Genomic DNA, 14,087 nt, shown 5'->3' on the forward strand with positions numbered 1-14,087 from the left:
AGCCCTGACCGAGTAGTTTGTAGCTGCAGTACCGGAGGATGCAGTTTCAGGACAGCGACCCTTGTTTACTTTGCGCTAGCTAGCTAGCAGTGTTACTCTTGAAAGCCCCCCAAAGCCAATTCCCCTTACCACAACCATCACAGGGTGTTTGCCTAAACCTAGGTTATTCATCATATGCATGTCAACCGGTTAACACTACAGAAACCTACAGACAGGGTTAACCTCCTTCATGTTGCTGTGCATTACCACCACCGCTCGACTAGATGGCGCTATCGCAAAAGAACTACGGTCCTAGAACTGCGATCGCAGGATTGCGGGGTTCCTGAAACTGCAGCCTCGGGATTAGCTCAAGAACAGTGCGTAGAGCGCTTCATGGAATGGGTTTCCATGGCCGAGCAGCTGCATCCAAGCCTTACATCACCAAGTGCAATGCAAAGCGTCGGATGCAGAGGTGTAAAGCACGCCGCCACTGGATACTAGAGCAGAGGAGTCGTGTTCTCTGGAGTGACGAATCATGCTTCTCTGACTGGCAATCCCATGGACAAGTTTGGGTTTGCCGGTTGCCGGAAGGGAAATTTGGACAAATGGAGGACCACACGTATTATTTAGCCCAGGAGCCGACAGAGCTTGTCGGCCACCGTAGCGTCTCCTGGAGAGGGAGGCGGGAGCGGTGACTGAGTCGTTTATTGCATTTCACAACCCTCACCACTAGATGCCACTAAATACTACACACTGAACCTTTGTAAACAGCAGATCCTGGGTTCAACTCCCAGCAGTGCCTTGCTGCTACAGATGTGATGTTTGTGAGAGAGATTGGCAGAAGTAAAATGTAGTCTGTATTAACGTATAATCACCTAAAATAAGAATCTGTTGGTTTTTGTTATGAGCCCGTTATATCTACAGAGGGAGCGCCTCGTCTTCCACAGAGTCCGCCGTCTTTATACAGTAGCCCAGAATGGACACTGGCTCTAGAGAGGAGCTTGGCGAGTTCCGCGGCACCCATAGTTTCTCCCACAACGCTTGGAAGTAGAGGGTGAGGCGAGTGGTAATCATTTGGTTGCAATCTGCACGCTCACCACTAGGTGGCAGCTACTACAGCTGTATGAATCCAAAGTTAACATTTTGCTGTGATTAAATGACATTAAACGGATCAAACTGATGCTGAAATAACTACAATATGATGCCGATTTGTTAAACATATAAATTCATGCTTTGTCACTTCTGTCAACAAGTCAGCATGACAACAACTTCTAAATTGTTTGTTTTCTGAATGTAGTTTGGATTGATCAGGGCTACGCTATGCTAACTTGTTCACAGTAAAGTACAACGATAGCTGGTATAAAGTTACAGACACATATTTTCTGAACTCACCAGGTACTTCAACTTCCTCGCTTTCTTTTCTCCAAGTAATGTCCAGATTTGTCCGGTTTTGATATAAATATGAAGTAGTAGTCCAACAGAGCTCTGGGTGCCAACCGACGCTAACAACAACAGTGGGACCGGACGTGCGCGGAAGCTAGCTGCTGAGAAGCTCGAGTGAAGATAAATCAACATTGTAATCCCAAAAACTAAAGTAAACAGCTAATTTAATAAAAGCAGGTAACTCTGAGCTCCTCCCGCGAGCAAACGGCGTAGTTCTCATAGCATAAACCAGACGGACTACAGGTGTTTATTTGTCCAAAAGCTGCAGCGCTGCTCCCGGCTCTTCTCCCCCAAGTTTAGCAGCTCTCCGCCGGCCAGCAGAGTTTCAATCCCCCGCTCTGCCTGGTCCTCTCCACACAACGCTCTGAGGCCGTCGGCAACGTCCGGACAATCTCAACGCTGATAGGCTATCGCGGCTCAGCATCATGTGACCTTCTTGCTCAAGTTGAAAATGTTCAACTCACGCGTTGCCGGCAGCGCCGTAAGTTCCTCACTCAACATCTGTCTGGCCACAAGGCAAGGCCGAGGCGCTGTAGCTTAGTGGTTAAAGCGCCTGTCTCGTAAACAGGAGAGCCTGGGTTCAACTCCCAGCAGTGCCTTGTCGTTACAGAATTCTTAATGTCTGCAATGTTTAATCTGTTATGTAGTGAGGATCCCCTGCTTAGATGTTATTCATATGATGAAAAACTGAGTGTTTCACCCTTTCTCACTGCATAGTATGTGTTTGCTGTGTAAATCTATATGTATACTATCCAACGAAGGTTAAAATCAAGGGCAACTGCACTTGGTTGAACATATTGGAAGACGTTTCGTCCCTCATCCAAAGGACTTCTTCAGTTCTGACTGACTGGCAGGGAAACTCACCTATTTAACCTCAGTGGGGTCGTTGGCCAGGGTCATCGATACCGCTGGTTCGTTAGTGTTCCTGGTTGCTGTGACGACAGTCGTTACAGTCGTTAGGACTACCGGTGGCCGAGACTGAACGACCATCGTTGGTATCTTCACCTGAGGCCAATAGGTTACGTTTGTTGAGTTTCCTGGGAAGAGATGAAAGGACAGCATTGTAAGTGGGGGATAAGTGGTGGCGTAGACCCCCTCCTCGGTTCAATGACGGCTTCTCGACCCGGGTGTAGATGGCTTCCTTGACACCTCTTTCAAACCATCCATCTTCCCTGTCTAAAATGTGCACCTGGTGGTCCTCAAACGAGTGTCCTCTGTCCTTCAGATGTAAGAAGACTGCAGAGTCTTGACATGAGGAGTTGGCCCTTCTGTGTTGAGCCACATATAGAGCCTCTCTATATGTATACTAGATTAGCAAGAATGTCTGAGAAGTTCATTCAAACTTGTCTTTGCATTTCACCAGGAACTTCGACTAGTGAACTTCTGATCTTATGCAGCTCCGAAAGTACTGGTAGCTCTGCTGGTTTAGAAGCTGGTAAATCAACTCTATAAAGGCTCAGTCATCTTTATTTTTAAGGAAAACAGCAATTATGCAGGCTCTGTGGCTTAGTTGGTTAAAGTGCCTGTCTAGTAAACAGGAGATCCTGGGTTCAAATCCCAGCGGAGCCTTATGGTTACTGTCCCCTACATGGGCATCATCTTGTTTGGTAACAGAGAAGACGTGGATTCAAATCCTTTCTTCCCTCGGAATAAAGACAGAAGGAGCAACTACACCACCTTGTCCCACACCCGCACCATCTGGGTGCAAACCAGAAGCCCTGACCGAGTAGTTTGTAGCTGCAGTACCGGAGGATGCAGTTTCAGGACAGCGACCCTTGTTTACTTTGCGCTAGCTAGCTAGCAGTGTTACTCTTGAAAGCCCCCCAAAGCCAATTCCCCTTACCACAACCATCACAGGGTGTTTGCCTAAACCTAGGTTATTCATCATATGCATGTCAACCGGTTAACACTACAGAAACCTACAGACAGGGTTAACCTCCTTCATGTTGCTGTGCATTACCACCACCGCTCGACTAGATGGCGCTATCGCAAAAGAACTACGGTCCTAGAACTGCGATCGCAGGATTGCGGGGTTCCTGAAACTGCAGCCTCGGGATTAGCTCAAGAACAGTGCGTAGAGCGCTTCATGGAATGGGTTTCCATGGCCGAGCAGCTGCATCCAAGCCTTACATCACCAAGTGCAATGCAAAGCGTCGGATGCAGAGGTGTAAAGCACGCCGCCACTGGATACTAGAGCAGAGGAGTCGTGTTCTCTGGAGTGACGAATCATGCTTCTCTGACTGGCAATCCCATGGACAAGTTTGGGTTTGCCGGTTGCCGGAAGGGAAATTTGGACAAATGGAGGACCACACGTATTATTTAGCCCAGGAGCCGACAGAGCTTGTCGGCCACCGTAGCGTCTCCTGGAGAGGGAGGCGGGAGCGGTGACTGAGTCGTTTATTGCATTTCACAACCCTCACCACTAGATGCCACTAAATACTACACACTGAACCTTTGTAAACAGCAGATCCTGGGTTCAACTCCCAGCAGTGCCTTGCTGCTACAGATGTGATGTTTGTGAGAGAGATTGGCAGAAGTAAAATGTAGTCTGTATTAACGTATAATCACCTAAAATAAGAATCTGTTGGTTTTTGTTATGAGCCCGTTATATCTACAGAGGGAGCGCCTCGTCTTCCACAGAGTCCGCCGTCTTTATACAGTAGCCCAGAATGGACACTGGCTCTAGAGAGGAGCTTGGCGAGTTCCGCGGCACCCATAGTTTCTCCCACAACGCTTGGAAGTAGAGGGTGAGGCGAGTGGTAATCATTTGGTTGCAATCTGCACGCTCACCACTAGGTGGCAGCTACTACAGCTGTATGAATCCAAAGTTAACATTTTGCTGTGATTAAATGACATTAAACGGATCAAACTGATGCTGAAATAACTACAATATGATGCCGATTTGTTAAACATATAAATTCATGCTTTGTCACTTCTGTCAACAAGTCAGCATGACAACAACTTCTAAATTGTTTGTTTTCTGAATGTAGTTTGGATTGATCAGGGCTACGCTATGCTAACTTGTTCACAGTAAAGTACAACGATAGCTGGTATAAAGTTACAGACACATATTTTCTGAACTCACCAGGTACTTCAACTTCCTCGCTTTCTTTTCTCCAAGTAATGTCCAGATTTGTCCGGTTTTGATATAAATATGAAGTAGTAGTCCAACAGAGCTCTGGGTGCCAACCGACGCTAACAACAACAGTGGGACCGGACGTGCGCGGAAGCTAGCTGCTGAGAAGCTCGAGTGAAGATAAATCAACATTGTAATCCCAAAAACTAAAGTAAACAGCTAATTTAATAAAAGCAGGTAACTCTGAGCTCCTCCCGCGAGCAAACGGCGTAGTTCTCATAGCATAAACCAGACGGACTACAGGTGTTTATTTGTCCAAAAGCTGCAGCGCTGCTCCCGGCTCTTCTCCCCCAAGTTTAGCAGCTCTCCGCCGGCCAGCAGAGTTTCAATCCCCCGCTCTGCCTGGTCCTCTCCACACAACGCTCTGAGGCCGTCGGCAACGTCCGGACAATCTCAACGCTGATAGGCTATCGCGGCTCAGCATCATGTGACCTTCTTGCTCAAGTTGAAAATGTTCAACTCACGCGTTGCCGGCAGCGCCGTAAGTTCCTCACTCAACATCTGTCTGGCCACAAGGCAAGGCCGAGGCGCTGTAGCTTAGTGGTTAAAGCGCCTGTCTCGTAAACAGGAGAGCCTGGGTTCAACTCCCAGCAGTGCCTTGTCGTTACAGAATTCTTAATGTCTGCAATGTTTAATCTGTTATGTAGTGAGGATCCCCTGCTTAGATGTTATTCATATGATGAAAAACTGAGTGTTTCACCCTTTCTCACTGCATAGTATGTGTTTGCTGTGTAAATCTATATGTATACCATCCAACGAAGGTTAAAATCAAGGGCAACTGCACTTGGTTGAACATATTGGAAGACGTTTCGTCCCTCATCCAAAGGACTTCTTCAGTTCTGACTGACTGGCAGGGAAACTCACCTATTTAACCTCAGTGGGGTCGTTGGCCAGGGTCATCGATACCGCTGGTTCGTTAGTGTTCCTGGTTGCTGTGACGACAGTCGTTACAGTCGTTAGGACTACCGGTGGCCGAGACTGAACGACCATCCTTGGTATCTTCACCTGAGGCCAATAGGTTACGTTTGTTGAGTTTCCTGGGAAGAGATGAAAGGACAGCATTGTAAGTGGGGGATAAGTGGTGGCGTAGACCCCCTCCTCGGTTCAATGACGGCTTCTCGACCCGGGTGTAGATGGCTTCCTTGACACCTCTTTCAAACCATCCATCTTCCCTGTCTAAAATGTGCACCTGGTGGTCCTCAAACGAGTGTCCTCTGTCCTTCAGATGTAAGAAGACTGCAGAGTCTTGACATGAGGAGTTGGCCCTTCTGTGTTGACCCACATATAGAGCCTCTCTATATGTATACTAGATTAGCAAGAATGTCTGAGAAGTTCATTCAAACTTGTCTTTGCATTTCACCAGGAACTTCGACTAGTGAACTTCTGATCTTATGCAGCTCCGAAAGTACTGGTAGCTCTGCTGGTTTAGAAGCTGGTAAATCAACTCTATAAAGGCTCAGTCATCTTTATTTTTAAGGAAAACAGCAATTATGCAGGCTCTGTGGCTTAGTTGGTTAAAGTGCCTGTCTAGTAAACAGGAGATCCTGGGTTCAAATCCCAGCGGAGCCTTATGGTTACTGTCCCCTACATGGGCATCATCTTGTTTGGTAACAGAGAAGACGTGGATTCAAATCCTTTCTTCCCTCGGAATAAAGACAGAAGGAGCAACTACACCACCTTGTCCCACACCCGCACCATCTGGGTGCAAACCAGAAGCCCTGACCGAGTAGTTTGTAGCTGCAGTACCGGAGGATGCAGTTTCAGGACAGCGACCCTTGTTTACTTTGCGCTAGCTAGCTAGCAGTGTTACTCTTGAAAGCCCCCCAAAGCCAATTCCCCTTACCACAACCATCACAGGGTGTTTGCCTAAACCTAGGTTATTCATCATATGCATGTCAACCGGTTAACACTACAGAAACCTACAGACAGGGTTAACCTCCTTCATGTTGCTGTGCATTACCACCACCGCTCGACTAGATGGCGCTATCGCAAAAGAACTACGGTCCTAGAACTGCGATCGCAGGATTGCGGGGTTCCTGAAACTGCAGCCTCGGGATTAGCTCAAGAACAGTGCGTAGAGCGCTTCATGGAATGGGTTTCCATGGCCGAGCAGCTGCATCCAAGCCTTACATCACCAAGTGCAATGCAAAGCGTCGGATGCAGAGGTGTAAAGCACGCCGCCACTGGATACTAGAGCAGAGGAGTCGTGTTCTCTGGAGTGACGAATCATGCTTCTCTGACTGGCAATCCCATGGACAAGTTTGGGTTTGCCGGTTGCCGGAAGGGAAATTTGGACAAATGGAGGACCACACGTATTATTTAGCCCAGGAGCCGACAGAGCTTGTCGGCCACCGTAGCGTCTCCTGGAGAGGGAGGCGGGAGCGGTGACTGAGTCGTTTATTGCATTTCACAACCCTCACCACTAGATGCCACTAAATACTACACACTGAACCTTTGTAAACAGCAGATCCTGGGTTCAACTCCCAGCAGTGCCTTGCTGCTACAGATGTGATGTTTGTGAGAGAGATTGGCAGAAGTAAAATGTAGTCTGTATTAACGTATAATCACCTAAAATAAGAATCTGTTGGTTTTTGTTATGAGCCCGTTATATCTACAGAGGGAGCGCCTCGTCTTCCACAGAGTCCGCCGTCTTTATACAGTAGCCCAGAATGGACACTGGCTCTAGAGAGGAGCTTGGCGAGTTCCGCGGCACCCATAGTTTCTCCCACAACGCTTGGAAGTAGAGGGTGAGGCGAGTGGTAATCATTTGGTTGCAATCTGCACGCTCACCACTAGGTGGCAGCTACTACAGCTGTATGAATCCAAAGTTAACATTTTGCTGTGATTAAATGACATTAAACGGATCAAACTGATGCTGAAATAACTACAATATGATGCCGATTTGTTAAAATATAAATTCATGCTTTGTCACTTCTGTCAACAAGTCAGCATGACAACAACTTCTAAATTGTTTGTTTTCTGAATGTAGTTTGGATTGATCAGGGCTACGCTATGCTAACTTGTTCACAGTAAAGTACAACGATAGCTGGTATAAAGTTACAGACACATATTTTTTTATTTGTAAGTGGGGGATAAGTGGTGGCGTAGACCCTCCTCGGTTCAATGACGGCTTCTCGACCCGGGTGTAGATGGCTTCCTTGACACTCTTTCAAACCATCCATCTTCCCTGTCTAAAATGTGCACCTGGTGGTCCTCAAACGAGTGTCCTCTGTCCTTCGAGTAAGAAGACTGCAGAGTCTTGACATGAGGAGTTGGCCCTTCTGTGTTGAGCCACATATAGAGCCTCTCTATATGTAACTAGATTAGCAAGAATGTCTGAGAAGTTCATTCAAACTTGTCTTTGCATTTCACCAGGAACTTCGACTAGTGAACTTCTGATCTTATGCAGCTCCGAAAGTACTGGTAGCTCTGCTGGTTTAGAAGCTGGTAAATCAACTCTATAAAGGCTCAGTCATCTTTATTTTTTAAGGAAAACAGCAATTATGCAGGTTCTGTGGCTTAGTTGGTTAAAGTGCCTGTCTAGTAAACAGGAGATCCTGGATTCAAATCCCAGCGGAGCCTTATGGTTACTGTCCCCTACATGGGCATCATCTTGTTTGGTAACAGAGAAGACGTGGATTCAAATCCTTTTCCCTCGGAATAAAGACAGAAGGAGCAACTACACCACCTTGTCCCACACCCGCACCATCTGGGTGCAAACCAGAAGCCCTGACCGAGTAGTTTGTAGCTGCAGTACCGGAGGATGCAGTTTCAGGACAGCGACCCTTGTTTACTTTGCGCTAGCTAGCTAGCATTGTTACTCTTGAAAGCCCCCCAAAGCCAATTCCCCTTACCACAACCATCACAGGGTGTTTGCCTAAACCTAGGTTATTCATCATATGCATGTCAACCAGTTAACACTACAGAAACCTACAGACAGGGTTAACCTCCTTCATGTTGCTGTGCATTACCACCACCGCTCGACTAGATGGCGCTATCGCAAAAGAACTACGGTCCTAGAACTGCGATCGCAGGATTGCGGGGTTCCTGAAACTGCAGCCTCGGGATTAGCTCAAGAACAGTGCGTAGAGCGCTTCATGGAATGGGTTTCCATGGCCGAGCAGCTGCATCCAAGCCTTACATCACCAAGTGCAATGCAAAGCGTCGGATGCAGAGGTGTAAAGCACGCCGCCACTGGATACTAGAGCAGAGGAGTCGTGTTCTCTGGAGTGACGAATCATGCTTCTCTGACTGGCAATCCCATGGACAAGTTTGGGTTTGCCGGTTGCCGGAAGGGAAATTTGGACAAATGGAGGACCACACGTATTATTTAGCCCAGGAGCCGACAGAGCTTGTCGGCCACCGTCGTCTCCTGGAGAGGGAGGCGGGAGCGGTGACTGAGTCGTTTATTGCATTTCACAACCCTCACCACTAGATGCCACTAAATACTACACACTGAACCTTTGTAAACAGCAGATCCTGGGTTCAACTCCAGCAGTGCCTTGCTGCTACAGATGTGGTTTGTGAGAGAGATTGGCAGAAGTAAAATGTAGTCTGTATTAACGTATAATCACCTAAAATAAGAATCTGTTGGTTTTTGTTATGAGCCCGTTATATCTACAGAGGGAGCGCCTCGTCTTCCACAGAGTCCGCCGTCTTTATACAGTAGCCCAGAATGGACACTGGCTCTAGAGAGGAGCTTGGCGAGTTCCGCGGCACCCATAGTTTCTCCCACAACGCTTGGAAGTAGAGGGTGAGGCGAGTGGTAATCATTTGGTTGCAATCTGCACGCTCACCACTAGGTGGCAGCTACTACAGCTGTATGAATCCAAAGTTAACATTTTGCTGTGATTAAATGACATTAAACGGATCAAACTGATGCTGAAATAACTACAATATGATGCCGATTTGTTAAACATATAAATTCATGCTTTGTCACTTCTGTCAACAAGTCAGCATGACAACAACTTCTAAATTGTTTGTTTTCTGAATGTAGTTTGGATTGATCAGGGCTACGCTATGCTAACTTGTTCACAGTAAAGTACAACGATAGCTGGTATAAAGTTACAGACACTATTTTCTGAACTCACCAGGTACTTCAACTTCCTCGCTTTCTTTTCTCCAAGTAATGTCCAGATTTGTCCGGTTTTGATATAAATATGAAGTAGTAGTCCAACAGAGCTCTGGGTGCCAACCGACGCTAACAACAACAGTGGGACCGGACGTGCACGGAAGCTAGCTGCTGAGAAGCTCGAGTGAAGATAAATCAACATTGTAATCCCAAAAACTAAAGTAAAAGCTAATTTAATAAAAGCAGGTAACTCTGAGCTCCTCCCGCGAGCAAACGGCGTAGTTCTCATAGCATAAACCAGACGGACTACAGGTGTTTATTTGTCCAAAAGCTGCAGCGCTGCTCCCGGCTCTTCTCCCCCAAGTTTAGCAGCTCTCCGCCGGCCAGCAGAGTTTCAATCCCCCGCTCTGCCTGGTCCTCTCCACACAACGCTCTGAGGCCGTCGGCAACGTCCGGACAATCTCAACGCTGATAGGCTATCGCGGCTCAGCATCATGTGACCTTCTTGCTCAAGTTGAAAATGTTCAACTCACGCGTTGCCGGCAGCGCCGTAAGTTCCTCACTCAACATCTGTCTGGCCACAAGGCAAGGCGAGGCGCTGTAGCTTAGTGGTTAAAGCGCCTGTCTCGTAAACAGGAGAGCCTGGGTTCAACTCCCAGCAGTGCCTTGTCGTTACAGAATTCTTAATGTCTGCAATGTTTAATCTGTTATGTAGTGAGGATCCCCTGCTTAGATGTTATTCATATGATGAAAAACTGAGTGTTTCACCCTTTCTCACTGCATAGTATGTGTTTGCTGTGTAAATCTATATGTATACTATCCAACGAAGGTTAAAATCAAGGGCAACTGCACTTGGTTGAACATATTGGAAGACGTTTCGTCCCTCATCCAAAGGACTTCTTCAGTTCTGACTGACTGGCAGGGAAACTCACCTATTTAACCTCAGTGGGGTCGTTGGCCAGGGTCATCGATACCGCTGGTTCGTTAGTGTTCCTGGTTGCTGTGACGACAGTCGTTACAGTCGTTAGGACTACCGGTGGCCGAGCACTGAACGACCAGTTGGTATCTTCACCTGAGGCCAATAGGTTACGTTTGTTGAGTTTCCTGGGAAGAGATGAAAGGACAGCATTGTAAGTGGGGGATAAGTGGTGGCGTAGACCCCCTCCTCGGTTCAATGACGGCTTCTCGACCCGGGTGTAGATGGCTTCCTTGACACCTCTTTCAAACCATCCATCTTCCCTGTCTAAAATGTGCACCTGGTGGTCCTCAAACGAGTGTCCTCTGTCCTTCAGATGTAAGAAGACTGCAGAGTCTTGACATGAGGAGTTGGCCCTTCTGTGTTGAGCCACATATAGAGCCTCTCTATATGTATACTAGATTAGCAAGAATGTCTGAGAAGTTCATTCAAACTTGTCTTTGCATTTCACCAGGAACTTCGACTAGTGAACTTCTGATCTTATGCAGCTCCGAAAGTACTGGTAGCTCTGCTGGTTTAGAAGCTGGTAAATCTATAAAGGCTCAGTCATCTTTATTTTTAAGGAAAACAGCAATTATGCAGGCTCTGTGGCTTAGTTGGTTAAAGTGCCTGTCTAGTAAACAGGAGATCCTGGGTTCAAATCCCAGCGGAGCCTTATGGTTACTGTCCCCTACATGGGCATCATCTTGTTTGGTAACAGAGAAGACGTGGATTCAAATCCTTTCTTCCCTCGGAATAAAGACAGAAGGAGCAACTACACCACCTTGTCCCACACCCGCACCATCTGGGTGCAAACCAGAAGCCCTGACCGAGTAGTTTGTAGCTGCAGTACCGGAGGATGCAGTTTCAGGACAGCGACCCTTGTTTACTTTGCGCTAGCTAGCTAGCAGTGTTACTCTTGAAAGCCCCCCAAAGCCAATTCCCCTTACCACAACCATCACAGGGTGTTTGCCTAAACCTAGGTTATTCATCATATGCATGTCACGGTTAACACTACAGAAACCTACAGACAGGGTTAACCTCCTTCATGTTGCTGTGCATTACCACCACCGCTCTAGATGGCGCTATCGCAAAAGAACTACGGTCCTAGAACTGCGATCGCAGGATTGCGGGGTTCCTGAAACTGCAGCCTCGGGATTAGCTCAAGAACAGTGCGTAGAGCGCTTCATGGAATGGGTTTCCATGGCCGAGCAGCTGCATCCAAGCCTTACATCACCAAGTGCAATGCAAAGCGTCGGATGCAGAGGTGTAAAGCACGCCGCCACTGGATACTAGAGCAGAGGAGTCGTGTTCTCTGGAGTGACGAATCATGCTTCTCTGACTGGCAATCCCATGGACAAGTTTGGGTTTGCCGGTTGCCGGAAGGGAAATTTGGACAAATGGAGGACCACACGTATTATTTAGCCCAGGAGCCGACAGAGCTTGTCGGCCACCGTAGCGTCTCCTGGAGAGGGAGGCGGGAGCGGTGACTGAGTCGTTTATTGCATTTCACAACCCTCACCACTAGATGCCACTAAATACTACACACTGAACCTTTGTAAACAGCAGATCCTGGGTTCAACTCCCAGCAGTGCCTTGCTGCTACAGATGTGATGTTTGTGAGAGAGATTGGCAGAAGTAAAATGTAGTCTGTATTAACGTATAATCACCTAAAATAAGAATCTGTTGGTTTTTGTTATGAGCCCGTTATATCTACAGAGGGAGCGCCTCGTCTTCCACAGAGTCCGCCGTCTTTATACAGTAGCCCAGAATGGACACTGGCTCTAGAGAGGAGCTTGGCGAGTTCCGCGGCACCCATAGTTTCTCCCACAACGCTTGGAAGTAGAGGGTGAGGCGAGTGGTAATCATTTGGTTGCAATCTGCACGCTCACCACTAGGTGGCAGCTACTACAGCTGTATGAATCCAAAGTTAACATTTTGCTGTGATTAAATGACATTAAACGGATCAAACTGATGCTGAAATAACTACAATATGATGCCGATTTGTTAAACATATAAATTCATGCTTTGTCACTTCTGTCAACAAGTCAGCATGACAACAACTTCTAAATTGTTTGTTTTCTGAATGTAGTTTGGATTGATCAGGGCTACGCTATGCTAACTTGTTCACAGTAAAGTACAACGATAGCTGGTATAAAGTTACAGACACATATTTTCTGAACTCACCAGGTACTTCAACTTCCTCGCTTTCTTTTCTCCAAGTAATGTCCAGATTTGTCCGGTTTTGATATAAATATGAAGTAGTAGTCCAACAGAGCTCTGGGTGCCAACCGACGCTAACAACAACAGTGGACCGGACGTGCACGGAAGCTAGCTGCTGAGAAGCTCGAGTGAAGATAAATCAACATTGTAATCCCAAAAACTAAAGTAAAAGCTAATTTAATAAAAGCAGGTAACTCTGAGCTCCTCCCGCGAGCAAACGGCGTAGTTCTCATAGCATAAACCAGACGGACTACAGGTGTTATTTGTCCAAAAGCTGCAGCGCTGCTCCCGGCTCTTCTCCCCCAAGTTTAGCAGCTCTCCGCCGGCCAGCAGAGTTTCAATCCCCCGCTCTGCCTGGTCCTCTCCACACAACGCTCTGAGGCCGTCGGCAACGTCCGGACAATCTCAACGCTGATAGGCTATCGCGGCTCAGCATCATGTGACCTTCTTGCTCAAGTTGAAAATGTTCAACTCACGCGTTGCCGGCAGCGCCGTAAGTTCCTCACTCAACATCTGTCTGGCCACAAGGCAAGGCGAGGCGCTGTAGCTTAGTGGTTAAAGCGCCTGTCTGTAAACAGGAGAGCCTGGGTTCAACTCCCAGCAGTGCCTTGTCGTTACAGAATTCTTAATGTCTGCAATGTTTAATCTGTTATGTAGTGAGGATCCCCTGCTTAGATGTTATTCATATGATGAAAAACTGAGTGTTTCACCCTTTCTCACTGCATAGTATGTGTTTGCTGTGTAAATCTATATGTATACTATCCAACGAAGGTTAAAATCAAGGGCAACTGCACTTGGTTGAACATATTGGAAGACGTTTCGTCCCTCATCCAAAGGACTTCTTCAGTTCTGACTGACTGGCAGGGAAACTCACCTTTAACCTCAGTGGGGTCGTTGGCCAGGGTCATCGATACCGCTGGTTCGTTAGTGTTCCTGGTTGCTGTGACGACAGTGGTTACAGTCGTTAGGACTACCGGTGGCCGAGACTGAACGACCATCGTTGGTATCTTCACCTGAGGCCAATAGGTTACGTTTGTTGAGTTTCCTGGGAAGAGATGAAAGGACAGCATTGTAAGTGGGGGATAAGGTGGCGTAGACCCCCTCCTCGGTTCAATGACGGCTTCTCGACCCGGGTGTAGATGGCTTCCTTGACACCTCTTTCAAACCATCCATCTTCCCTGTCTAAAATGTGCACCTGGTGGTCCTCAAACGAGTGTCCTCTGTCCTTCAGATGTAAGAAGATGCAGAGTCTTGACATGAGGAGTTGGCCCTTCTGTGTT

At 47.4% G+C, this 14,087-nt stretch overlaps 7 non-coding genes across 7 annotated transcripts; all 7 read left to right on the forward strand.

The window, feature by feature from the left end:
• The first annotated feature begins 1,948 nt into the window (after positions 1 to 1,948).
• Positions 1,949 to 2,021, forward strand: trnat-cgu. Its single transcript has one exon. It is a non-coding gene; the product is annotated as a tRNA-Thr (tRNA).
• Positions 2,022 to 2,917: 896 nt separating this feature from the next.
• On the forward strand, positions 2,918 to 2,991 carry trnat-agu. The gene has a single exon. It is a non-coding gene; the product is annotated as a tRNA-Thr (tRNA).
• Positions 2,992 to 5,084: 2,093 nt separating this feature from the next.
• trnat-cgu lies at positions 5,085 to 5,157 on the forward strand. Its single transcript has one exon. It is a non-coding gene; the product is annotated as a tRNA-Thr (tRNA).
• An 896-nt stretch (positions 5,158 to 6,053) lies between these two features.
• Positions 6,054 to 6,127, forward strand: trnat-agu. Its single transcript has one exon. It is a non-coding gene; the product is annotated as a tRNA-Thr (tRNA).
• A 1,939-nt stretch (positions 6,128 to 8,066) lies between these two features.
• On the forward strand, positions 8,067 to 8,140 carry trnat-agu. The gene has a single exon. It is a non-coding gene; the product is annotated as a tRNA-Thr (tRNA).
• Positions 8,141 to 10,223: 2,083 nt separating this feature from the next.
• Positions 10,224 to 10,296, forward strand: trnat-cgu. The gene has a single exon. It is a non-coding gene; the product is annotated as a tRNA-Thr (tRNA).
• An 890-nt stretch (positions 10,297 to 11,186) lies between these two features.
• trnat-agu lies at positions 11,187 to 11,260 on the forward strand. Its single transcript has one exon. It is a non-coding gene; the product is annotated as a tRNA-Thr (tRNA).
• The last annotated feature ends 2,827 nt before the right edge of the window (positions 11,261 to 14,087 follow it).

The sequence above is a fragment of the Micropterus salmoides genome, unplaced genomic scaffold (assembly GCF_014851395.1).
Source record: "Micropterus salmoides isolate LMB-PRFRI ecotype aquatic unplaced genomic scaffold, ASM1485139v1 Ms_hic_scaffold_2, whole genome shotgun sequence".
NCBI classification, from domain to species: Eukaryota; Metazoa; Chordata; class Actinopteri; order Centrarchiformes; family Centrarchidae; genus Micropterus; species Micropterus salmoides.